Here is a 27,565-nt window from a genome sequence, read left to right on the forward strand (position 1 = left end):
AGGTTAGGTTGATATAAGTATACTGCTACAGAGTGTGGATTTTCCATAACTCTAAACAACATCGTTATATTAAAAGACCATGGGGTTGCATCCCTGACCATCTTGGCTAATAGCCATTTTGGACTTATCCTCCATGAACAGATCTAATTCTTCTTTGACCCCCCGTTATATCTTTGGCCTTCATAACATCCCTGACAACAAGTTCCACAGGCTGACTGCGCGTTGTGTGAAGAAGTACTTTCTTACATTTGTTTTAAACCTGTTGCCTATTAATTTAATTGGGTTTTAAGCCTGGTTCTTGTGTTACGTGAAGAGGTAAATAACAGTTCCCTAGTCACTTTCTTCACACTATTCATGATTGTATAGATGTTGTTCATATCCTCCCTTAGTTGTCTCTTTTCCAAGCTGAACAGTCCCAGTCTTTTTAATCTCTCCTCATGTGGAAGCTGTTCCATACCCTTCATCATTTTTGTTGTCCTTCTCTGCACCTTTTCTATTTTAATATATATTTTTGAGATGGGGGGGACCAGAACTGCATGCAGTATTGAAGGTACCATGGATTTATGGCATCATGATGACAGGGGATCATGATATTTACTGGCTTATTATCTATCCCTTTCCTTATGGTTCCTAATATCCTGGTACCTTTTTTGACAGCTGCTGCACCCTTAGCAGATGTTTTCAGAGAACTATCCAAGATGACTCCAAGACCTTTCTTGAGTGGTAACAATTAATTTAGACCCCATCATTTTGTATGTATTACTTTGCATTTATCAACACTGAATTTCACCTGCCATTTTGTTGCCCAATCACCCAGATCTGTGATATCCCTTTGTAACTCTTCACAATTTTAACTATCTCAAGTAATTTTGTATCATCTGTAAATTTTGCCACCTCACTGTTAACCCATTTTTCCAGATCATTATGAACATATTGAACAGCACTGGTCACAGTACAAATCCCTGGAGGACCCCACTAATACTACCCCCCAGTCTGAAAACTGATCATTTATTCCTATCCTTTGTTTCCTGTCTTTTAACCAATTACTAATTCTTGAGAGGACCTTCCCTCTTATCCCATGGCTGCCTATTTTGCTTAAGAGCCTTCAGTGAGGGGCCTTGTCAAAGGCTTTCTGAAAGCCCAAGTACACTATATCCACTGTGTTGCCCATGTCCACGTGTTTGTTGACCAGCGCAAAGAATTCTAATAGATTGGAGAGGCATGATTTCTCTTTACAAAAGCCGTGTTCATAGAATCATAGAAGATTAGGGTTGGAAGAGACCTCAGGAGGTCATTTAGTCCAACCCCCCTGCTCAAAACAGGACCAACCTCAACTAAATAATCCCAGTCAGGATTTTGTAAAGCCAGGCCTTAAAAACCTCTATGGATGGAGATTCCACCACCTACCTAGGTAACCCATTCCAGTGCTTCACCACCCTCCTAGTGAAATAGTTTTTCCTAATATCCAACCTAGACTTCCCCCAACTTTCCCCCAACAAATTCTGTTCATCTATGTGTTTGATCATTCTATTCTTTTACTACAATTTCAACCAATTTACCTGGTACTGAAGTTAGACTTACTGGCTTGTAATTCCCAGGATCATCTCTGGAGTCTTTTTTTAAAAACTGCTGTCACATTAGCTATCCTCCAGTCATCTGGTATTGAAGCTGACTTAAGGGATAGGTTACATACCACAGTTACTAGTTCTGCAATTTCACATTTGAGTTCCTTCAGAACTCTTGGGTGAATACCATATGGTCCTGGTTACTTATTACAGTTTAATTTATCAATCTGTTTAAAACCTCCTCTCTAACACCACCTCAATCTGAGACACCTCTCAGATTTGTCACCTCAAAAGCATGGCTCAGGTGTGGAAATCTCCCTCACATCCTCTGCAGTGAAGACTGACGCAAATAATTCATTTAGCTTCTCCACAATGACTTCGTCTTCCATATGTGCTCCTTTAGCACCTTGATTGTCCAGTGGCCCCACTGATTATTTGTTACGAGTCCTGTTTCTTAATTTTTGGTTGTTGTTAGTCTTTTGCTAGTTGCACTTCAATATTTTTTTTTTGCCTGCCTAATTATTCTTTTATACGACTTGCCAGAATTTATGTTCCTTTCTATTTTCCTCAGTAAAATTAAAATTTTGAAGACATACACAAGTGTGCTACACTAGACATTAGACTAATCCCCCTTCTGACCCCTGATGGACTGTATGTATCGTTACGAGTTCCGGCACTCATTTCCCAGAGCCAGTACAGCTCCCTCCACTTCACAGGTAAGCCAGCTTTGCCAAAAGGTCAGACTGGTATTTCGTTTGTATTCATGCCTTCAGACTAATGGACCTGCTGCTGCTGTGAGCAGCAAGAAAGCAAGCCAGTGGTTCCTAGAAGATCGAGAGGAAAAAAATGCATAGCACTTTACCCTCCCAGCAGGAAACAAATACCACTGCAAACTCTTTTTTGTTTGTTTTATTTTTAAACAGAGATTCTCACATACTGAACTTTTCAGCGAGAAGGTGCAACCTTCATTAGATCCCTCTATTTGTATTTAACTCCTTGATGCTATTTAAAAGTAGTGATACCACCTCAAACACGTTTCACACCAAGGAAGCACTGCCTCTTTACACCAAACAGTTCAACTTCCCCCCAGACCCTCCTTTGTTCCTCATGCTCTAGTAACTGGGCCCTGAAGGGGTCCATCTGCTAATTAACTACACTAGACATTTCCTTTGTGCATGCTTTAAAATGCCCTTGCCCTCTTCTCTCAAGCTCAAAGAAAAGCAGGTGCTGACCCCTTTTATTGGCCCATTTTTCATATTCTACTTTACTTCCTGCAGTCCACTTTATGAAAACAATTCTTTAAAGATAATATTGCTGAGGACGAAAAACATGATGGTTCACCACGGAGCAGCGAAGCAGCAACAGGGGAAAATCCTTTCAAATAGCAAAACTGCGGGAATGTGACAAAAATGTAAGGTTGAACAATCATGTTTTCCCCAGAGATTGACAAGATGCTTGGTAACAGAGCCATCTTCTGGATAGCCAGACTATCAATCATATTATTGTGCCTTTAAATCTTGTATTTCCATCACATGATCCTGAAGTGTAAATGTTTAATGTGAAGGGCTATTCCCATAACTACACACTGCACTAATTCTGCTTCCCTTAGTAATGCAGAATTGAAGTCTCCACAGGTCCTGCAACAACGGTCCCAAGACCAGCAGTAGGCCCCAACCTAATTGCTACGCTGGGAGATAAGGTAGAATCATGCTCAGCCCAAAAGTAGAGTCTCGTTTTCAGACTTCTGAATTATTCATCACATGCTAACTTTCAAACTATTTCAGTTTTCAATTTTTAAATATTTAATAATTGGACATTAAATATTCATATAATTTTATTAGAAATTTTGGAAGTTGGGCACTAAGGCTCTAATTATTAAGTTTATCATTGGCAGCTGATTGGCTAGGCAGAGTGGCTGTCTAGTTTATTAGAGAGAGAGAGAGAGAGAAATAAAAACCAAATACTCAAAGAACTCTGACTCAGTATCACATAATGACCTCACCTAATTGGGCCATTCACACTTTCCAAAAACGCTCTCCTTCTTAAAAAAGGATGGAAGAACCATATGTAGTTGCAACAGCTTGAAAGGTCTATCCTTCAGTTTAAAGGGTCTGTGTGTCTGAGCTAGATGTCTCATACAGAGATGAGTCTCAGTTTAAAGACAGTTGAGAGGTCTTTGTCCACCAGAAGAACAAGAAGAACATCCCAATGGCCTGTGACAGAATTAAGAGAAAATATTATACCCGATTTGCAATAGAAACAACAAAGAAGCAGATTCTTCCCTTTCTCCTAATATAGTGTTCAGATGGGACAAAACTGGACACAAGAGCAGTACATATTGCTCTCTGTTTCCCCGCTAGCAGCTCTTGCCTTCTATTTTCGTTAAACAGATGACACAGTTCTTTAACCATGATCCATGCAGAGGGAGAGCCCATCTTCCTGTCTCTCTGTATTATAAGCATACAATCCCTACTGCGCTGGAAATTGTATGGTTTACACAAAGATGACACGGAAGCCCTGGAATTATATGCAAATGAACAGATCCATTCTTCACATCTTACGATTACAATTCTGACTCTCAAACAACCGCATTGGGTAATTTCTGTACCGGCTTTCAAACAAGGGGCACCTCTGTGTTATTAACATCTCACTCTGGCAAGCAGTTAGTCCCCTTTCACAAAAATGATCTGAAAAGACACCAGCAATTATCCCCAACGAGATTATTGGGTGACTGTGTCCCAGCACAACAGCTGGAGGCTAAAGTGACATAATATTCGCTGGGAAAACTCCCTTCCCAAGTCAAGAGAACATGGAACAAATTAAAGCGAAAATGAACTGAAAGGCAAACAAACGCAAAACAAAAGAAATAATAAAGCTTGTTCTTTTGGCCTTGATCATCTCTGTAATTTCACCAGAAATATGTCTTTAGTAGGAAACCCGACCCTCCTGACTGCACCTGAGTTGCGGGAGGCTATATGGTGGGGAGGAGATGATAATTCTTACATGAATTTAGGGGCTTTTTCTTGGAAGGAAACCTGGTAATGTTACAGAGAAGACCTCAGAGAAAATACAGTACTACACTCTGTGCTGTAGCACTGGCTTGTTTTCCAGTTAAGTGTAACCATTTCTTTCTTTTCCTTATTCTAACCAATGCACTCCCAAATCTCAAGAACAAAAACCTGAGGAGGAGCCTTTGCTGACTGAAGTGTTTTGTGGTTGCTGAACGAGCAAGTTCTTTCTACCAGCTTGCAGGGAGACCAGTCTTGAAAAATTCTTTTTGGTACTGTGTTTTGGATGCAGACGTCTTATGAACCAACACCCAGGGATGAAAGTAACTTAAAGGACTTACCGGTACACCAGAGTCCTGAGCAAGGGGCGTGGCCTCAACTGGAAGAGGCACGGCCTCATCGGGAAGAGGCGGGGCCTTTAAATATCCTTGCCCTTTAAATCACCCCCAGAGCTACCAGCTGCAGAGGCGGCTGGGAGCCCCGAGGCTCAGGGGTAATTTAAAGGGCCCGAGGCTCCAGCCACCGCTACCGCAGAGGAGCTCTGGGCCCTTTAAATTGCCGATGGAGCCCTGCTGCCACTACCCTGGCGCTCTGGCAGCAGGGCTCAGGCGCTGCTTTAAAAGGCCCGGGGCTCCCCACAGCAGCCTGAGCCCCTGGCCCTTTAAATAACCACCAGAGCCCTGCTGCCACTACCCTGGGGCTCTGGCAGCAGGGCTCAGGCGCTGCTTTAAAAGGCCCGGGGCTCCCCACAGCAGCCTGAGCCCCTGGCCCTTTAAATAACCACCAGAGCCCTGCTGCCACTACCCTGGGGCTCTGGCAGCAGGGCTCAGGCGCTGCTTTAAAAGGCCCGGGGCTCCCCACAGCAGCCTGAGCCCCTGGCCCTTTAAATAACCACCAGAGCCCTGCCGCCGCTACCCTGGGGCTCTGGCAGTGCTTTAAAGGGCCAGGGGCTCTGGCTGCTGCAGGGAGCACCGAGCCCTTTAAATCGCCAGCCTGCGGAAGCCAGTCCAGTCCGGCAAGAGCCGGTATGCTATACTGGACCGTAACAGCTTACTTTCACCTCTGCAAACACCCCAACACCCATATTCAGGAATCTCTGCTGGGGGACCTAGAGTAACGCAAGGAAATCCCGACCAGCTGTTTGTGCTGATGGGAAAAGTGGGTGGGAGAAAGAACTGACACTGCAATCTTCTGGTGCATTTCTGAACTTCTAAGAAGTTTTATCTCCTACAGAATGTGAGAACACACAAAGACTATGCATAGGCACTGACTCTGTAGGTGCTCCAGGACTGCAGCACCCATGGGAAAAAAAATTAGCAGGTGCTTAGCACCCGTTGGCAACCAGCTCCCTGTTCTCCCCCTCCTTCCCAGCACCTCCCACTCACCACGGATCAGCTGTTCCAAGGCGTGCAGGAGCCACTGGGGAGAGAGGGAGGGAGGAGCCAAGAGAGGGAGCGCTCAGGGATGGGGGAGAACTAAGCAGGAAGAGGCAGGGCGGGGCCTTGGGGACAAGGGTAGAGGAGGGGCAGGGCCTGAGGCAGAGCGGGGGCAAGAAGTGGCAGGGTGGGGGTGGGGGCTTGGATGAAAGGATGAAGCGGGGAAGGGCCTGGGGCTGAGGACCCCCAGGCCGAGGAAAAAGCCAGCACCTGTGAGACTATGCCCAGTTTTGCACACTTCCAACCAAGGAAATATCTGTACAGGGCATACCAGTTAAAATGGAGCCATTCACAATATTTGCTCCTTCTTTTAAAAGGTTACTCCACACAGTCTGGAGGGTGTATTTCAAGTGTTTGAGGAACTGTGGCGTTTTTTACAGAGATGTCATATCACTGCAATGCATTTCATACAGCTCCTTTTGTGAGCATAGGACAACGATGCAAATACTTAGCAGGATACAGACAGATGAAAGAAAGGGCATGACAGCTTACAGAGATAGGCAATGGGAAATTTAGAATATATGAGAACGGGCAGGGAGAAGATTTGTGCTAATAAACAGGATGCAGAAGACAGTGCAACAGTGGGTAGAGTGCTCTGGAATGGTGAAAAGGAGGGCTCTGGAATTTGCAAAGAATTAAAAATGAGGGAAGAGAAAAAAAACACCCCCCCTCTAGTGCCCAACATGCACTAAATGAAATACATCTGAGTAACAGCAAGCTTCTGCTACAGTCCCACTCTCTGTAGCTACATATCTCCATTCTCACCAGGTGGTGTACTAGAACAGACAACACATCTGGAAAGTACTTAGAGCTCACTTGGGCCATTCTTAATGCTGAAGCAAGGGATAGTCTATGTCCGTGGCTTTTAAGATGTGATCCACAGATCCCTGGGGGTTCACGGACTCTGTCTAAGGCACTGGTTCTCAAACTTTTGTACTGGTGACCTATTTCACATAGCAAGCCTCAGACTGCGACCCTTACATACAAATTAAAAACACTTTTTAATATTGTTAACACCATTGTAAATGCTGGAGGCAAAGCGTGGTTTGGGGTGGAGGCTGACAGCTTCCAGCCCCCCATGTAATAACCTTGCGAGCCCCTCAGGGGTTCCTGATACCCAGTTTGAGAACCCCTGGTCTAAGGGATCCGCAAAAGGTTGTTACCACAGAACAGTGTTTTTTGGCCTGGGGGTCTGCAGACTACGTCTAAGATTTCCAAAGGGATCCACATCTCAATTTGAAATTTTTTTTAGGAGTCCACAAATGAAAGGTGAAAACCACTGGTCTTAGGTATGCGAACATAACAAAAGCTGAACACAGACTAATCTATGGAGCTAGTTTGAATCCAGAATCCAGCTGGCATGGGTAACACAGCAATGAATGCAGCGCAGTGTGCTTTTTGGCACAAGTAATACAATCCCAACTGGTTTCAGAGCGGTAGCCGTGTTAGTCTGTATCAGCAAAAACAGCGAGGAGTCCTTGTGGCACCTTAGAGACGAACAAATTTATTTGGACATAAGCTTTTGTGGGCTAGAACTCACTTCATCAGATGCACGGAGTGGAAAATACAGTAGCGGGTATAAGTACACAGCACGTGAAAAGACGGGAGTTGCCGTATCAAGTGGGAGGTCAGTCTAATGAGACAATTAAATTAACAGTAGGATACCAAGGGAGGAAAAATCACGCTTGTAGTGGTAATGAGAGCGGCCCATTTCAAACGTTGACAAGAAGGTGTGAGTAACAGAAGGGAGAAATTAGTATGGGGAAATTAGTTTTGTAATGACCCAAGCACTCCCAGTCTTTACTCAGGCCTAATTTGATGGTGTCCAGTTTGCAAATTAATTCCAGTTCTGCAGTTTCATGTTGGAGTCTGTATTTAAAGAATTGCCATGTTTAGGTCTGTTATTAAGTGACCAGGGAGGCTGAAGTGTTCTCCTACTGGTTTTTGAATGTTACAATCCCTGATGTCAGATCTGTGTCTCATAGACTCATAGACTCATAGGTCAGAAGGGACCAATCTGATCATCTAGTCTGACCTCCTGCACAAGGCAGGCCACAGAACCCCACCCATCCAATTTTATAACAACCCCTATCCCAGGACCGAGTTATTGAAATCCTCAAAATTGGTTTGAAGACCTCAAGCTGCAGAGAAACCACCAGCAAGCGACCCGTGCCCCACGCTGCAGGGGAAGGCGAAAAACCTCCAGGGCCCCTGCCAATCCGCCCTGGAGGAAAATTCCCTCCCGACCCCAAATATGGCGATCAGCTAAACCCTGAGCATGTGGGCAAGAGTCACCAGCCAGCACTCAAAAGGAATTCTCTGCAGTAACTCAGTTCCCATTCCATCCAACATCTCCCCGCAGACCATTGAGCAGACCTATCTGGTGGTAATCCAAGATCAATTGCCCAAATTAACAATCCTATCATAACGTCCCCTCCATATACTTATCAAGCTTTGTCTTAAAGCCAGGAAAGTCTTTTGCCCCCACTACTTCCCTCGGAAGGCTGTTCCAGAACTTCACTCCCCTAATGGTTAGAAACCTTCGTCTAATTTCAAGTCTAAACTTCCTAATATCCAGTTTATACCCATTCGTCCTCGTGCCTACATTAGTACTAAACTTAAATAATTCCTCTCCCTCCCTAACGTTAACCCCCCTGATATATTTATATAGAGCAAGCATATCCCCCCGCAGCCTTCTTTTGGCCAGGCTAAACAAGCCAAGCTCTTTGAGTCTCCTTTCATAAGGCAGTTTTTCCATTCCTCGGATCATCCTTGTAGCCCGTCTCTGAACCTGTTCCAGTTTGAATTCATTCTTCTTGAACATGGGACACCAGAACAGCACACAGTATTCCAGATGGGGTCTCACCAATGCCTTGTATAACGGTACTAACACCTCCTTATCCTTGCAGGAAATACCCCGCCTGATGCATCCCAAAATCGCATTTGCTTTTTTAACAGCCGTATCACATTGGCGACTCATAGTCATCCTGCTATCAACCAGTACCCCAAGGTCCTCCTCCTCCTCCGTCGCTTCTAACTGATGCGCCCCCAACGTATATCCAAAATTCTTATTATTAATTCCTAAATGCATAACCTTGCACTTTTCACTATTGTATTTCATCCTATTTCTATTACTCCAGTTTACAAGGTGGTTCAGATCTTCCTGAATAGTATCCCTGTCCTTCTCCGTGTTAGCAATACCCCCCAGCTTCGTGTCATCCGCAAACTTTATTAGCACATTCCCGCTCTTTGTGCCAAGGTCAGTAATAAAAAGGTTAAATAAGATTGGTCCCAAAACCGATCCTTGAGGGACTCCACTAGTGACCTCCTTCCAGCCTGACAATTCATCTTTCAATACGACCCTCTGGAGTCTCCCCTTTAACCAGTTCCTTATCCAACTTACAACTTTCATATTCATTCCCATCTTTTCCAATTTGACTAACAGTTCCCCGTGCGGAACTGTATCGAACGCCTTACTGAAATCTAGGTAAATTATATCTACCGCATTTCCTTTATCTAAGTAATCCGTCATCTTCTCAAAGAAGGAGATCAGATTGGTTTGACACGATCTACCTTTACTAAATCCGTGTTGCAATTCGTCCCAATTACCATTGACCTCTATGTCCTTAACTACTTTCTCCCTTAAAATTTTTTCCAAGACCTTGCATACTACAGACGTCAAGCTAACAGGCCTATAATTACCCGGATCACTTTTATTCCCTTTCTTAAAAATAGGAACTACATTAGCAATCCTCCAGTCATACGGCACAACCCCCGAGTTTATCGATTGCTTAAAAATTTTCGCTAACGGGCTCGCAATTTCACGCGCCAGTTCCTTTAATATCCTCGGATGGAGATTGTCCGGGCCCTCCGACTTCGTCCCATCGAGCTGTTCAAGTACGGCCTCTACCTCAGTTGCGGTAATATCCACTTCCATATCCACATTCCCGTTTATCATCCCTCCATTTATTCTTTTGCATAGAGATGGTCCGATTTGGCCAATGTACATGGCAGTGTACGTGTACAATCCCAGCATGGACCCTGGTACATACTTGGCTAGCCAGTCTGTTCTGAAGCCCATGCTGCACTATCTTTGCCGCTATAGTTACCCATGCTAGCTGGATTTTAGACAACTCAAGTAAGCTAGCCCGTGTCCAGCAAAACATGAAATATTTTAAGATTGGTACTAATTCCAGGTGGGGTCAAGCTGGGAAGGGAGAAGAGGATAATATCAGACCACTGTGTGTTCAAACTAGCTCTGACAAAAGCCTGTGCCACAGAAGACCCTATGTATTTGCAGCCAAGGAGGACATTATGGGCAGATCTAGTAGGACAGGTCAGCTTCCTTCAACCGCTGCAAGAAAGAAACATTGTAATGGCTACGGGGCTTTAGCCACAGTGAAAAAATGTACAGACTTGGGGGTTTGGGTTCTACTACAGAAAGCTCTATATCTCCGACTTAGTTGCAAAGGTGCTGAAAGGCACTAGGTAAAGGGGTCTCGACAGCCAGAGAATTTAACTGGAGCTTTTGGCTTAATTTTCACTGAAAATAAAAGTCACTCCTAGATGGGGAGTTGGGTGCAGGGAGAAGAGCAGGAACACGTTCTAAATGAAAAGCGCATTTACAAGGGGTTTTTGATGTGCTTAAAAATTCCACTGAGGTCACCACTCTGGAGAGATGACAAACTCTTGGGATAAAGGCTGGGAAATCCTGGTAGTCATACCACATTTAGCAAGTCAAAGATATGTTTGTATAAGGCTGTACAGGGCTAAATCCATTTTACATGCTGTATGTATTATTAATTTCTGACAGTGGGCTTAGAAAAACCTAATTCCCTGGAATATGAGCTCCCTTTGAGCAGAGGGAAGCCTTTTCAAAACTCATCTTTTATTGACTGAGTCATTTTTGAGTCAATCTGTCTGCTTTTGGCAAGCCGAGTTTTAAATCTTCTCTCTCTTCCCCCCCCCCCACCTTTTTGAGTCATGGCAAGTCTATTAAAACCTGCTAATATATGCAGCAAGTCTTCTGATTTGAAATGTAATGAATTCCTCAGATAGTGGCAGATTAGGGGGAGAAGAGTGTAGAAACAGCTGGAGATGCCAAAAAAAAAAAAGGAGAGAGAAAGAAAGAAAGAATTCTCCATATAAAGAGGATGGGAGGAAATGGAAGGGAAAGCGGGGGAGAGAAAGAGAGAATTCTTAACCCTTTTAATGCTAGAAGAATAGAATCAGTTAAAAAAGCAGAACTATAAGTGGCAGGGACTCTTCAGGCTTGCCTGGGGCTGAATAAGACAAAGAATAAATGAATCATTGCTCCTAGTCTCTCTCATAAGGCTAGGAAATTCCCTAAGTGAAATGAATTAAAGGAAATTAGCTCTATGCATATAAATATGCCATTGTATCCCAAACTCTTGACCCAGGGTTTCCCTTGCCAAATGTCCTGAAACAGCTAGTTCTGCTGTTATGTAACAACACACAAGGTCCCATGTGACATTTTTTTTTCTCCTTTCTTTTCTTTGGTTGGTTGGTTCCAGCTGCAATGCCTCCCAGGTGAGCTTGTGTTAGGGGCAAAAATAAGCATTTTTGCACAGATCATAAATCATTTAAATACATAAAAAAATACTTAACACTTACATTGAGCTTCTCATTTTTGAAGTGCTGGACAAACAATTATACCATACAAAAATCTCAGGTAAGTACTGTCCCCATTTTGCAGATGGGGAAACTGAAGAAGAAAAATCAAATGTGTGGCTTAATTCTAAAGCATTAATTAAGTTGGGCTAACTCAGGAACTCCTGACCTTACAGACCTGTGCTCATATTATGACAACACATCTCTCTCTGCTTACTGGTAAAACTCATACCTTGGCCCTGGAATTTGACAACTTTAAAACCACATCTACAGCAGAATTCTAAAGCAGCAAAACCTTGGAGATAAGCAAACACAATAGAGATAGTTTGATGGAGGACTAGTAACCCAGTTGATTATAATTAAATTTACGTTCAGCATAATTCAGATGCAAATGAGTAATATGGGGCCTACAAAACTGGACAGTATCAATGTAACATCCCTTTGCTAATGACGAGTAATGGAATTTGGTAACAATGGAGAAATCCCAAACAGCAGATGCAGAATCATTTAACATACATCTCAAATCTCTTAATATACAGAATAGTTATGAAAGCCAATGCATGTCTTGAAGGGAAAGCTCTTCTCTCCCTAGAGATATGAAGCTTTTAATCCTCTTCTAAATCACAAACTGCAGAAAAGAAAAATTCAAAGGATTGTAAACTTGGTTCAAAAACTGCTGAAGGCTACAGAGAACATGGAAGACGAGTGAAAAATCAGGAAAGTGCTAGTGGGAAATCATTACATTGGGATGCTTGACACATGCAGAATTTCTCAGAACAAGGAACAAACAGCGTCTCATTTCTATTATACCTGGAGGCCAGCAGAACAAGGGAGTCACAGCCCCTCTTTTCTCCTCTTCTGCTCTTGCTGTCATGAAATCATTCCTCCCTCACTGCACCCTAGAACACAGCTGTAGCTTTCATCCACCTCACCCAACCCTGTTGGTATCATTCTTCCAAATTGGGAAGCTGTGCTTTTCTACTAGCCTATTTAGCCTCCCAGCCCTTACATCGGTGTCTCAGGCGCATGGATTTTCATATCTCTGATATAAACACTTTCGGAGAAGAGACTAGATTACATTTGCCTTTATGTAAGCAGACACAATTCTGACTTTTAAACTAAGTCTCACCCTGTGATTCAATTGATGGCGTTCTGATTCCGAATCAGCACTGAACCGACAGGTCCCAGCGTGGTGTTAGGTTCAGAGAGGTATAATGTGGATCTGGATCATTAAGAGTCCATGGTATTTTTTGTTAAGAGATGGGATGTTAACTACAACGTCCTAAACAAATTCCAACTAAGGTAATAACATTCTGGCTACTTCAATTCCCACTGAGGTTTCAACTTGACAAAGGCATGCCTCAATTCCTGCCCTCACTACCATGTAGCGTTGCTCTATGGTATTAAATTTCACTCCAGGAGTAAATGTATTTCAGTGATGGATGAAGTAATCCCTGCACAGAGTTTGCAAAGTTTACAGAGCACTTTGGGAATCCCTTGAGAGTCTGACATGCTTATCACAGCGAGCTCTGCTAACAACAGCTGTTGTAGAAGGCTCCAGGCATAGCCAACCTGGAATATTTTTGTTATCGTTTTCCAGCTGAACTCACACTCCCCATATCCATCCTGCTGATTCCGCCTTTCTTCCTCTCTTCTGTGCACATCTTTGGTTAGGATGATTTTCTGCTTGCCCCTTGTGTTGCTTCAGTCTCCTCCACCTCACTCTCCCCTACTCTAAATCAAAGGTGGGCACTGGGGAGGGGAGAGGGGGTGTGGTTATTCTTTATACTACTGTCATAATGAGGTCTTCCCAGACATGGAGTTCCATAATCCTGTGCTATTGTGGAATATAAAGGTATTTCTTTTCTAATGCAGGAGAAGAGTTGTGTACTGTACATGAGCTTCGACTCTTTAGTTCTCAAGAATCATCACACTAATGGCTTCACAAACACAATCACAAACACACACACATAGGTCCTCTCTTCAGTATCCTAGATTTCCAAGACCAAGAATCATTTAAGCCAGGGGTTATTTTTTTAAAAAGAGTTTTATTCTGCACTCCCACGAATTCTTCCAGATGGGGTCAATGAAATTGCGTATCATGGATAAAGTGCTGCTCGCTGTTAATAGAACCAAATGCTGGAACAGATCGGCTGGGGTTTTAGATAAAACCATACTGGTGGAGTGAAGAAGAAGAGGGAGAATGACTGTGATGACGCAGTTACCCCTCACTGGCTGGCAAAGGGTTAACAGCAGCCCTTGGAGTGGCTGCGCGGAACCCAGACAATCAGGGCCAGACTGGGCCCTATAAGGAGGACTGCAGGGCAGAGAGGAGCTCAGTCTCTCCCTGGAGCTTGAGGGAGAAGGACTGGCTGCCTGTAGAGAGAAGTACCTGGGACATTGCAGTGCTGGGCAGGGTCAGGGGAGCAAGCGGAGCTCCGGCTTGGCTGGCTCCCAGACTGTGGCATTGACACAGGGGCTGAGCAGGTGCTGGGGCTATGGGGAAGTGGCCCAGAGAAAGCAGGTATGGGCAGAAGGGAAGGAGAGGCAGTGAGCAGCTGCCAGCTATAGGGTCTCTGAGTCAGGGCCCAGAGTAGTGCGTGGGCCCATCTCCCCCTTTACCCCACCAGCTGCCGAAGAAAGTGGCCAGTCAAAGGACTGCAGTCTGCCCCTGAGTGAGGGGCTGGACATGGGGCTGAGGTTCACCACTGCGGCAAAAGGCCGGGTGAAGGAGTGCTGGTTCCCTCGGAAGGGGAGAGACAACGGAGTTGGGGCACAGCTGGAGGGCCCAGGAGCGACATGAGTCCTCACAGACAGTGGAGAAGCAGTGATGGAGAGTGGCCCTGCTGATGGACAGAGCTAATTCCCGGATCAACCAGCATGAGGCGCCACAGTAGTGAGCACAACCTGTTACCATGACACACAGAGAAGTTCTCTGTACACAAGATCTGTAAATAACTGCTAGTAGACTTGCTCAGCTAAGTTTATGCAATGATGTAGCACAGTAAATTTGTACATAAAGAAAAATTAACTCTAAAGGCCATACTATATGCTCGCCTGCTCATACACGAGTAATCTCTGCAAAAATCCTGTAACTCTAATCCACAGCCCTGCACATTTGTCCTCTTCCTCTGAAGCACGGAGTGGGAATCACCCACTAAGTAACAAAGGGCAGTCCCATATAATCAATTTCCTGTGTTAAGGGGGGCAAGCCTCAGCAGCCCTTTGCCTTTTCCATCTTCTACTATCCTATTCCCTTTCCATGGCACATTCAAAGCACTCATTTTAATTTTCCATAATTGCATAGGTTCTGAGGTACCTAGAGAAAACAATACCTATATAATAATATTGAGTTGTCTGTTTCTATGTGCAGTAAGCTACTTCGACAGCTCTACTCAGATTTGGATGAGTGAGATGTTATTCTAATGTTAATAAAATTATAATTAATAATACCCAGCCTTTATTTAATAGTTTCCGACTGTAGAGGTCAAAGGGCTTTGCACACATTGGTATCCCAATTTTATGAATGGGTAAACTGAAATATATGGAGAGTCAAAGGGATGGGGGAGCCATTGCAGACCTAAGTACAGACTGTGTATCTAGATTCCATGTCCAGTGCCCTATTCTCTGGAGCCATGCTGCCACCATCACTAGGAAAACTAGACTGTTAAAAAATAGAACTAAGATGAGTTTTTAATGAAAAATAAAATTAAAGGAATACTATCTGGTAGATTAGGACCAAGACTACTAAAAGCTTTTACCATATCTAGTATTTACAGAAACCTTTTCATTCTTGTTAGCTTTTTTAGAGAATCCTAGATAGTTAGAGATGGAAAACATCTGCTACTTCATCCCTTCCCAAAATGCTTTGATTTAGATATTTTCCTGTAGAGTTCGCAACTCAAACATTGCACTATTGTATCAGTGCCTTCGAAATAGCAAAGGAAAAGGGATTTGAAACAGTAAAAAAAATAAAGTTAACAGACTAAGTCAGTGAACAAAACAATGTGTGCAGACTTGAACATTACACATGAAAGTTCTAAACCAAAGTAGTTGGAAATAATATAATCTATATATTTTCTTCCAGTGCAACAGGACAGGATGGTGAGGTGAGGACCTCACCATCATCTGAAGATCTCTTAATGCATTTTCATCTTCTGGGTATTCTGATCTTTTCTCTGGCTATGCATGTGTCAGTAAATATTGACTAAATAGTCCAAGTATTTTGGCTGATGTACATTATCAACAATTACGTTCAAAAGTGTACCGTGGGCTGAAAACAAGGGACATCTGCTGGACTTTAGTAGTGCTTTTTGTCATGCTGCTCTCTCCATTTTATTTATTTGTACTAAGGTTCTGAAACCAAAAGTCAAACAATGGCTTAATAGAAATTGTAAAGAAATCATGTAATCGGATGTATATTTTAATTAGTCATAAAAATTTACAAACATGCCATACTGAGAAGTAATAGATAAGGAAAAGGAGAATTATGGTTTGCATTGTTTGCAGCTGTTTAATAAGAAAGATTTATTAAAAGAAAACCACATGTATTAAAACCTTAGGTGACTTCAGAAAATTTCACTTAATCATAATACTGTAAATAAGGAAGTTATACAGCAGTATTTAAAAATATCTGAAAATGTTTCAGGAGCCCCACTGATCTGAATTAGGCAGCTGTGTAATCACTGGGCCTGCAACTTTAATGAAAATTCCAACAGGAAATGTAGACTTGATTATATATATTTGTCATAAACAGATAAGAAAAGTTAATAGCACAGAAGTACTTTATATCTCTTTGACTATAAAGGGTTAACAAGTTCAGTAAGCCTGGCTGTCACCTGACCAGAGGACCAATCAGGAGACAGGATACTTTCAAATCTTGAAGGAGGGAAGTTTCTGTGTGTGCTGTTAGAATTTGGTGGTTGTTCAGTCTGGGGGCTCAGAGGGACCAGACGTGCAACCAGGTTTCTCTCCAATCCCTCCAATACAGGCTCTTATAAATTCAGACTAGTGAGTACTAGGTAGATAAAGCGAGTTAGGCTGATGTTTGATTTCCTTATTTGCAAATGTGTATTTGGTTGGAAGAAGTCCAAATGTGCATTTGGCTGAAAGGAGTTTAATTGCGTATTTGGCTGAAAGGAGTTCAAATTTGTATTTTTGCTGAAAGGATTTTAATTTGTACTTGTATACTTAGGCTGGGAGGGTGTTCCCAGTGTCTATAGCTGAAAGACCCTGTACCTATTCCATTTTTTTAAAATTTACAAAGATAATTTTTACTGTGTTTTCTTTCTTTAATTAAAAGCTTTTCTTGTTTAAGAACCTAATTGTTTTTTTATTCTGGTGAGACCCCAGGGGACTGGGTCTGGATTCACCAGGGAATTGGTGGGGAGAAAGGAGGGAAGAGGGAGAGAGAGGCTGATTTCTCTCTGTGCCAGGATTACTTTCTCTCAGGAAGAGTCTGGGAGGGGGAAAGAGAAGGAGGGAGGAAGGTGAATTGTCCTCTCTGTTTTGTGATTCAAGGAGTCTGAATCACACATTGATCTTCCAGGGTAACCTAGGGAGGGGAAGCCTGGGAGAAGCAATGGTGGGGGAAAGGGCTTACTTTCCTTGGGTTGAGATCCAGAGGGTCTGGGTCTTGGGGGTCCCCGGGCAAGGTTTTGGGGGGACCAGAGTGTACCAGGCACTGGAATTCCTGGTTGGTGGCAGCGCTACAGGTTCTAAGCTAGGATTGAGCTTAGAGGAATTCATGCTGGTACCCCATCTTTTGGACGCTACGGTTCAGAGTGGGGATTATACCATGACAGTATTAAAACAGGAAAGATCAGAAAGCCGCAGCCACACAGGAGAGGGTTTTTTGTTTTACTTTTTATTTAAGTATACATATCCAAAATAACCTTAGTAATAATACAGAACTTACATCTGTCTGTCTGCAGCTTCCAGGGCTTCTGGTTGCTGTGTCCTGATCTTCCTGTCTTGATACATGTAATTAGGCACAGCATTTTCAAGAAATAATTAGTGATTCAATCAGGTTTTACATTGGATCAAGTGACTGCAAACTCTTTTATATTCCACTGCAGTTTTCCTTTATCATATTTCAGGGCATGATATATATATATACTTCATTAGCTAATGTTTATACAGTGCTTTGAAGAAGTCAAGTACTACATAAGGGATAAGTATTACTATCAGAGAGGACAAAGCCAACATGGGCATGAAGAAAGAACTAAGCTCCGAGCTCAGAAGCAGAAAAACATCTTGTTTTCAGAAAGGTATTGGAATATCTGAGAAAAATATGTTAATAACCTCAAGCACCTCAACATGAAGAAAGCAGGAGGTGTAAAATATGGGAAACTACAAATGCACTTAAGTGACATAACGTTGCTGATACCAGTGTGAGAACAGTGATAAGAAGTGAGGGTCAAGAAAAAAGCTCTGCCCGTGAAGAAAACAACCCCACACCGGACACAGAAGCATAGGGCACTGTGACTAGTATTTGGTTAAGGCACCTTGAAAGAAAATGAAAAGTTTGAGAATAAAATTTTAAGATGTGATTAAACAGAAATGAACACATTTGAATAAATCTTTATATACAGAAGAAGGGAGACAAGCTCTGAAGGGCTAAAGAAAGACCATTTTCCACTGTTAATCAGTAGTGAAGGGAGCAGGTCCCTCACCACAAAATTTCTTGGTAAGGTGTATTTTACTGGTTATTTTCATTTATTATTTATATCACTGTAGCAATGTAGTATCGGATTTGATGATGAAAATTATCCGACTGGAGAGGAAAGCTTGGGAAGGTATTTTGTTGTCAAGAGAATAAACATCCAGAGCATGCATCAAAAGGTGTGCGGACTGGGAAGAGAGAGAGAGAGAGAGAGAGAGAAAGTATGAGCCGGATTCTGCCCATAGTCCCAGTCAGGCAGTACCCAAATCCTGGCACCGTGACCAACGCAGGCATCTCAGCCAAACTCAATTAAAGGAATTTAGAAGGAAACAAAGAAAGCAGTAGCTAAATCAACCAAAAATAAAGAGCAACAGAAGCAGCATGTAGTGGGAAGCGAGAAAGAGAATTCCTCCATTTGAGAGAAATACGGCATATAGCCATTGCTCCAGAGAGACACTAGTGTACAATAAAAGCAAATAATGGACAAAGAGTATTGAACAGCATGACTGAAAAGAAATGCCAAGGATTTTTCCCTTCTTTTAAGTGCGTATCTGTAACTGGATAACTAAATTACACAATTTCTTTACAAATTCAATTAAACAGTTAATTGATGCCGATGCCCTTTAGTACCTGGCATTTAAAATTAAGTAAATAACAGACAGATGTACACGCAGTACCCAGCAATAGGTTATGGAATCTCTGCCATTGGAAATTTTTGAGAGCAGGTTAGAAAAACACTTGTCAGGGACGGGTCCAGATAATACTTAGTCCTGCCTTGAGTGCAGAGGCCTGGACTAGAAGACCTCTCAAGGTCCCTTTCAGTTCTGTGATTCTATGAATAATTTAGCACAAGTGGGCTCCCCCCATTTCAGCCTATCTACAAACTTTTGAGGATAACTGTCTTTCACCCTCCTTCCTGCCCAACATCACATAATGTTATTTGATAACTCTGCATTTCCTCTTGGAGGTGCTGAAGAGAATGTACTTCTTTAGTATATTTTGAATATATCTATATACTTTGAATTCTGACTGGAAGGAGTAGCCCTGCCAAGTCCAAGTGCAAAAGGGATACTCAGTTCCCCAGAAACTGGCTCAGATAGGTAGGCTGGCTCAGGTTGGACTGTATTATTCCCCCCTAACTACTCTATCGCCCTGCATTATTGGAAAAGGAAACTCTCTCCTCAGAGGCAGTAACAACCATGAAAAACCAACTGCCACTGGTGTAGGACAATGAGGTACAGAGTGCTCTCTGCTCACAAGCCTGGAGTACCATTTCCACAGTACTCTCCAGGAGGCTGAGGTCAGGAGTAAGAGTCCCTTCCAAAGTCAGACCTGAACCTATCTTTGGGCTCAGGGGTCAATGATGCTTCCAGTTTGAACCAGCACAAATGGCAGGAATGTCAAGATCATTTCCAGTACCAGATTCCAACATGCAGTCAACCCATCAGGCTAGTCTTCATAACTGCATCACTGACTTAAATTCACCTGCACTAACCCAAGTGTCCAAGGCTTTACTGTTCCCTGAGGAGCTGGGTAATGGAAGGCCGGAAAGACTTGTTTCCCAAACATTCATGGCACGTTCTCTTCCACTCTGCAAGTAAGGAAAGGGTAGTGTGGAGAACCTTACCTGCCTCCCCAAGGATGTTGTGAAGCTTTAATTAACGTCTGGAAAGTACTTTGAGACCCTCAGAGCGAAGGTGCTACAAAAGCGCAAAATATCGTTGTCATTATGCTTGCTACTGACAGTGCTGGCATTCAAGCCACAGCCTTCACAACAGATGGTAAAGTCGCTAGCACGGCTGGCTGCAGTTATAATTTCTCCCATCAGAGACTTTCCTTGTTAGAGCAAATAGGCTGCACCTCTTGATTTCTGAAGGGCAAAACAGATTCTGAACTGACAGGACTCCGCTGTCCTGGCCAGGCTGCTGACACACACAAACCAGCCAGCAATCCAACCACCAGAAAGTAAGTCATCCGAGGGACTCTCTAATTAGAAAAAGCCTCAACTTCACTATAATACTTCTCCAGCTTGTCACAGAAACCCTTCCCTTGCATTCTGAACATTAAAGGGAAACAACAAAGAATTATTCAGGTTTTGTTAAGTGTCAAACATTCCAATTTTAAACTATGCACACAGCAGAGGGAGAATTTTTATAAGCCTTCAGTGCAAGTGTACAGATTTCTAAACACTTTTCTCCTACTCTTTGCTAACTGTTCATTTGTCCTACCATTAAGAAACACCTATGCTTACAATAATAAAGGGGGCAGCTGCTGATACAGTTACAATACTGCAGGGCCTGGTACATGGATGGTTCTCAATTTTTAACCAATATGGAGTTAGAGCTGGGATTCATGGCCATCTATCTAGCCAAAGTGTGGTCAAGATACTGTAGTTACCATTTTTAATTCATTTCCAGCTACTGAGTAAGTTCTCTGCATTTAGCTGAGAATGTCACCAGCTGGAACCAAACCTTGGGACCTGGCAAACTTTCGGTCTGACTGGAAACTCTAACGGGACTCATGGAAAGAGTTGGTGTTGTCAGTCCCAACTTAGCACTGCCCCAAATCCAATGATCTATTTTGGGGGTGTGGAAAGGGAAGGATCCTAAAGCACAAACAAGTGGCTTAGAATGAAGGTGTGGAAGAATTGCCAAACTAGGAGCACCACAGATACCCGAGCCCAGGCTTTGGGGAGCTAACAAACCCCTGTGGCATATGCCCCATGTCTTGGGGAGGTGATAGAACCTGACTCACGTGTCAAGGGAAACAACCCCATCCACCACGGGTTTCTGGCTAAAATGGACTCCAAGGATGAAGCCACCTTGTCATACCCCTATTATGTGGGAGAAGATCTAGTGAACACTACTGCCGGTTTAAAATACACTTTCCAAACCCTGCTCTGCTAAAGTTTGCTCTTTTAAAAACAATTTTTTCAAATTCTATCTCATTTCATTATAATCAAAGATAACAATACAACAAAGTCTAATAAGGGAATTACACATCATCAACATTATCAACCTATTCAAAGTGCCTATGCTGATTCTTTTAGATCTGTCAGCTGCCTTTGATGCCACTAATCATGAAGTTTTGATGACACATCTGCAGTCTCTAGCAAGGATGGATGAAGTCGCTTGAGTGCCTCTGATCCTTTCTTTATGGAGGTCTCTATTCTATATTATTTAAGTTCTTATACTGTGTACTCATCACGGTATTATCTGATCATCTAACAGGGCAATTTTGGGCAGTTACCTGGCCTAGGGAACCTGCTACACTTGGTACTGCATGGATGCATTTAGCCACTCCTTTTATTCAATATGTGTATGAGGCTATTAAGAGAATCAGTGAGGGGATATTCTGCAGTCAGCTGCTGTTATTCTGCAGGCTTATTTCATCCAGTTCTGTGTTTCCATTATGTCCGACCAGGCTCGTGCAGTGGAACAAATGACCAATTGCCTATATGGGTCTGGGGGGGCTGAGGGTTAGCAAACTGAGGTTCAGTCCAGACAGCACTGAGATGATGTGGAGAAGCTGGGGGAAGCAGCTGGAGGAGTTGGTGAAGACTGTACCAGCATCTGCTGACTAAGGGAGTGCATGCATCATATCAGGAGGGTCTGGTTTTGTCTTAAATATGCTGGGCAGCTCCTGTATGCTCAGATGGAAGCTGTAGTCAAGAGCCTTTTTATCAATCAGACAGAGATGAGTGTGACTTTTGCTCTCTGAGCTGAACCGTGCCACAGCAAACCATACCTTTGTCATCTTGGGGTTAGACTATTCACTGTAATACAAGATGAGAGCACATGGAAGCCAAAGCTAGCGCAGAAACAGCCGCCCACTTATTAGGTTGTTGCAGACAGAGAGCTCATAAAAGAAGTGCTCTAGGACTCTGCACTGGTTGCTAATACATTTCCAGGGGGAATTCATGGGGGTGCTGGGTTTCATTTAAAGGTGTTGAGATGGTTTTAAACCTCTGTCTCTGAGGGCCTGTCTACACTTACAGCTGTGCCGCTGTAGCGCTTAGCAAAGACACTACCTATGCTGGCGGGAGAGTTTCTCCTTTTGGCGTAGGTACCTCCCCTTCCAGAGAGGCAGCAACTGTGTCAACAGGAGAAGCCCTCCCATCAACACAGCACTGCCTACACCAGGAATTTGGCTGGCATAACTGCATTGCGCAGGGGGGTGGATTTTCCGCAACCCCGAGTGATGCAGCAATACTGCCATAAGTGTGTAGTGCAGACCCGTGTAGAGATTGCCTTCTTCCAATATGAGGCTGCTAACAGCAGGGGCACTTGAGCTGGAGCACGCCCTCAGTTTAAAAGAGATGGAGATGCTGTCTGGATGTTCTCCAGGAAGGGTCCATAACTTTGGAACTAACTTCCCCTCCCACTGCTTCTCTAGAGTCCTCATTTGTTAACCTTCTGGACCAGCTGCCAAGTCCATCTTGGCATTAGCAGTGGAGGGAGGGTAGATCTAAATATATTAAGTGAAGAACGTGCATTTTATCTCAGCACCAGATTAAAAAAGCTATGAATTTATACAGCATCATGGTACTGATGATAGTGTCATGGATAAGATGGCACAGTAATTATAATCTTCTATTTACATACACTGATTACTTTCCAAATAGATTTTCTTTTAAACTAAAATTCCACCTGTTTGTTCTCAGCCCAGAAGAGGTTTGATCTGGAAAGTCTTAACAAAACTTTGCTTGATCATTTTTCAGTGGTCTGAATTATTATTCATGATTAGGAAGAAAAGTGTATCCATCAGTCAAGCTTTTCAGACATATTCTTTTGTAATCTAATTCAAAGTTTAAAAAAGTCTTCAGACGTGTCACTTGAATAGTTTTCAGTGAGTATAGGGAACAAGCACGGATATATCGGCACACTAGCACGCAGAGATAATCATAGCTGTATACTGAATGTTTACCTGAATACATGATCAGTGCTGCAACCAATATACACAGCAAGGATTGAATCCATGGACTGATGGATTTCTTAATGGTGCAAGTGTGTTTGTGTGACCTGGCAATTAAATAAAGTTTATTCCTTTAAAAAAAGGAGGAGGAAATTAAGGGCCTGACTGAAAGCCTATTGACATAAATGGGAGAAATTTCCATTGATTTCAGTGGGGGTTTGATCAGGCTCTGCTTAATGCAACATTAAGGGTGAGATTGTCTGTGTCTTGTTTACATTATTCTTGATTTTGAAACAGAACTAGAAACTCTTTAGCTTGCCTCAAAGTCTCAGTCCAGTTTCAAAGTAAGGATATTCAAAGTTATATTTCCTATGACTGTAGTGTGACCAGATGTCCGGTTTTCAAAAGGAACAGCTGGACAAAAAGGGAGCCTGGCGGCTCTGGTCAGAACCGCCGAACGGGCCATTAAAAAGTCTGGTTGGCAGTGCTGTGGAGCTAAGGCAGGCTAGTCCCTACCTGTCCCAGATCTGTGCTGCGCCCCGAAACAGCCAACAGGTCTGGCTCCTAGGTGGGGGAGCCACAGGGCTCCACATGCTGCCGCTGCCCTGAGTACCGGCTCTGCACTCCGATTGTCCAGAAACCGCAGCCAATGGGAACTGCAGAGTAGGTGCCTGTGGGCGAGAGCAGCACGCAGAGCTGCCTGCTGCGCCTCCACCTAGGAGCTGGACATGCTGGCTGCTTAAAGGGTGCAGCGCAGACTCAGGACAGGCAGGAAGCCTGCCTTAGCCCCCCTGCTGTGCTGCTGACTGGGAGCCAACTGAGGTAAACCCATGCCCCAACCCCGAGCCCCTACTGCCACCTCTTGCACCCCAAACTCCTCATCCCTGGCCCCGTTCATTAGCCTGCACCCCCTGATGGTGCCCTCAACACCCTCCTTCACCCCAACCTCCTGCCCCAGCCCAGTGAGGATGGGAGAGAGCAAGCCACTGAGGGAGGGGGAATGTAGTGAGCAGGGGGTAGGGCCTTGGGGAAGGGGTGGGGCTAGGAAGTTTGGTTTTGTGCAATTAGAAAGTTGGCAACTCTACATGATGGCTGTAGGTTGGCTGACATTGAATGTGTTTTAAGGCACATTAAGTTCAAAATAAATAAAGTAATTGAAAATGCTACATTTGCATATGAGGGACAACCTAATTGCTGTGGGAATCATAGCTTTGAATCTCCTGACTTTTGTGTGATTAAAATATGAATTTAAGTGTTGAATTTATGGTGTTTCTTTCATTTAATATGGAAATCAGTCTCTAGTACCTCATAGCTCAAAGAATGTGTTACTCAGTTTACTTGATTAAGCTGGGAATTGTTGGTCCTGCTGTCACCATGTTTACACTTTAGTGACAAGTTTGCACATCACATTCACCTAATGCAGTGTCATCAATTTACTTGTCAAAAATAAACTTCTTATATACAGCTGCTCCTCTAGAATACTGAGCCCAGCTATATTTCACTTCATGTGCAGCCCCTGAAGCATTGGAGCAAGAATTTTAAAATGTTGGGCGTACAAATGAAAACTATTGTTCCCAGGGGAAATGGCTTCACAGCCAGGCAGGCACAGCAAACCCAGCAGACAGCGAGCCCATATGGCCTGTTTTCCTTTGGGTTATGCAGTTTATTTGACCCTCAATCTCCTTTACGATTTTGGAGCAAGAAGAGCTGCTCTATTTTTTCATCTCCACTCATCTGGAATTACAGGCCTGTGGATTTCCTCTATTCGTGAATGTAGCCAGATCTTGGCTCCCAGACAAAAATGCTGACCTGGAAATTGAAATTCAGGATTCTGGAGATAAAAAGTGAATTGAGCAAGTTTTTCTGCTATGCAGAAGCACCATTATCTTGGATTTAGTTAAGCCGGAAACTTTTTCTATCAAGTCAATAAACCAAGTATTTTCCCCTTCCTATCTGTCTTCCCTCACTCACTCAAATAAATTCTGAATAATCCCAGCCCCAGAAACCATCACCTCATTGACAGTATGAGTCTCAGTGCATTTTTCCTGTAACTTTGACACCCACAGCACACTCTCTCTAATAGATTTCTACCTCTCTGGGCTGTTCACAAGCTTTAATTTCAAGGAGAAACAATACAATGACAATGCGCAGAGCAAAGATCAAAGACTCTCCCCTGCTGGAGCATTCTGCCACATTGGCAGGCTGGTTTTTCTAATGTCAGTGAATTTGTGTAGGCCCAAATCTGAGACATCAGCACAAGCCTTTCTTCTCATTCCTGCTGTTGAATGAAAGAGCATTTTCAATTGTGTACAACCAGAAGCCTTATGGCACATCATTCCTAATCAAAGGCTGCTCTGTGATGTAAACTGCAGCTTATATTACAATCCCACAAGATCCAAAGGGCAGTTTGAGATCACAATGAATTTCTGTTTCTTAAGGGGATCTGCAGGGCTGCAGAGAAGAATCCAGCAGAAGCATCCAGCCATCTAACAATGACACCAAGACGGGAGCTGTACAATCAGCATATTTGGATCTGGTTTTAAACACACACAAAGTAAAGCTCTTAAGCAAACAGAACAGCCAAATTACTGAAGCCTACAGGCTAAACATATTGACACCTGACATCTTGTATGTGGATTGTAAAGAAACCATCATCAGAGACAGACACACAAGAACCATTGGACATCCTGAGTCCTGTCCACAATATAGCAGATTGCATCTGATGCCGGATATGGAGGGGAGGGGGGAATTTGAACATGAGGAAAGAGACCACTTGATCCCTTCCTTGCTCAATGACTTCTTTCCCTGTCCCTTTGGCATTACTTCCTTCAGTGACAGAGAGACTGATGAGGATACTCCTGGAGCCTGAAAGGATACTTTTGACAGCAAGGAATGGGGCTTACTTGTTCTCCCTACTGCTGGTCTGGGAGGAAGGAATCACAATCAGTCCTGGCTTGAGAGCCTCCACACAGCAGAGATGTAAAAATGCAGAGTTTTTATCACTGTGTCTTTTCTACATCAACACATATAGCAAGGTGTAAGTCAGCTATCCCAGTGTATGCTTCTCCAGCAATATCCACCCACTGTCCTTTGACTTACATGGTCCTAGAAGCCAGAATGGTTCCTTCTACCCCTGCCCTCTACCCAAGGCAAACATCAAACCTTCCCTTTCAGAGACAAAAACAAGGCTATGTCACGTAAGTCTACTGTGATTAAAATGGCATCTACATAGAGAATGAGTGACTATTTCACCTCTGTAGTACATGCCTGAAATGTTTGCTAAGATCTCCATTCTGAGGTTTCATCTAGATCGACAACAAGGAATTCTGAAGTCAGGGTCCTGTCTATGGAACTCCTTCCCTGCCCACAGTCCCTTTGTAAATGGCTCCAAGGTCTTTTTATTTGAGTCGCTTTATCTGCGCCTATTTTATATTTCCTTTTTGGGCTACTTTGCTTCCTTTTTTTCCTGGCAAAGTGGCTGCTTTTCTCCGGGCCAACAGCTCCACTTTTATTTTAATCATTGTTTTTAACTTTTATACAATGCCCAGAGAGATGGTGACAGGTGCTTTTAAAACATATTAAGTACATAAAATAGAAACACTCTGTATATCGGGCGAGGGATTTCTAGAGCTCTATAAACACAGCACAGCATGTCCCCTCCCCCCTCACATATGAGCAAAAAGACTGCTAGCTTTTTAAAAGTCCACACATGAATCCTACTGAAGAGAAGGGGAAGGAAGAAAACTTGCAGCTCCTCTGCTCACCATGGAAGGATAAGTGCTCTCCATGGGGTAACCTTTGATTGCTGCCAAGTATTACAGATTCAGTGAATACAAAAGGACTAAGTTGCAGAATTTATTACAGACCTCTGACTCCTCATACAGCTGTTGGATTTTTACAGTCCCTTCAGTGTCTTACTAGAGCCTCACATCATTCATACACTTCCAACAACTTGCAAGACTGAGGCATCCCCTGGGATTTATTCAGTCTGTGGCTACCATTGGATTGCCTAGGTTCTAAGTTCTTCAATGCACATAGACTAAGGTAGGCTCTGGATCCCATTTCTTTCATTGACCTGTGGTGTGCTGCCATAGAATGGGTGCATTGTTCCCACTGAAGAGGTAGATGTATTTCAGTGGTGGTTGACTTCATCCCTGTGCTGTCTATAAAGAGCTTTGGCATCCATCTGGAGGAGAGGAGTTATATATCATAAAGGTAATATAGTCTTTATCTTGCAAGGTTTCCATACGTATGCCTGGCTTTTACCCCTTCTGAGTAGCATGCTTCCATACACACCTGGGGATATGGTTTTTATAAGCACATGCAGTAATTTCAGTGTCCCAGCAA

The 27,565-nt window shown here is 43.3% G+C and overlaps 1 protein-coding gene across 2 annotated transcripts in view; it reads right to left on the bottom strand.

Annotated features, from left to right (window-relative positions):
* Positions 1-27,565, bottom strand: part of MAD1L1 (mitotic arrest deficient 1 like 1) — a 558,561-nt gene that overhangs the window by 139,206 nt on the left and 391,790 nt on the right. The window lies entirely within an intron of this gene.

This window comes from Gopherus evgoodei, chromosome 10 (assembly GCF_007399415.2).
Source record: "Gopherus evgoodei ecotype Sinaloan lineage chromosome 10, rGopEvg1_v1.p, whole genome shotgun sequence".
In the NCBI taxonomy this organism is placed as follows: domain Eukaryota; kingdom Metazoa; phylum Chordata; order Testudines; family Testudinidae; genus Gopherus; species Gopherus evgoodei.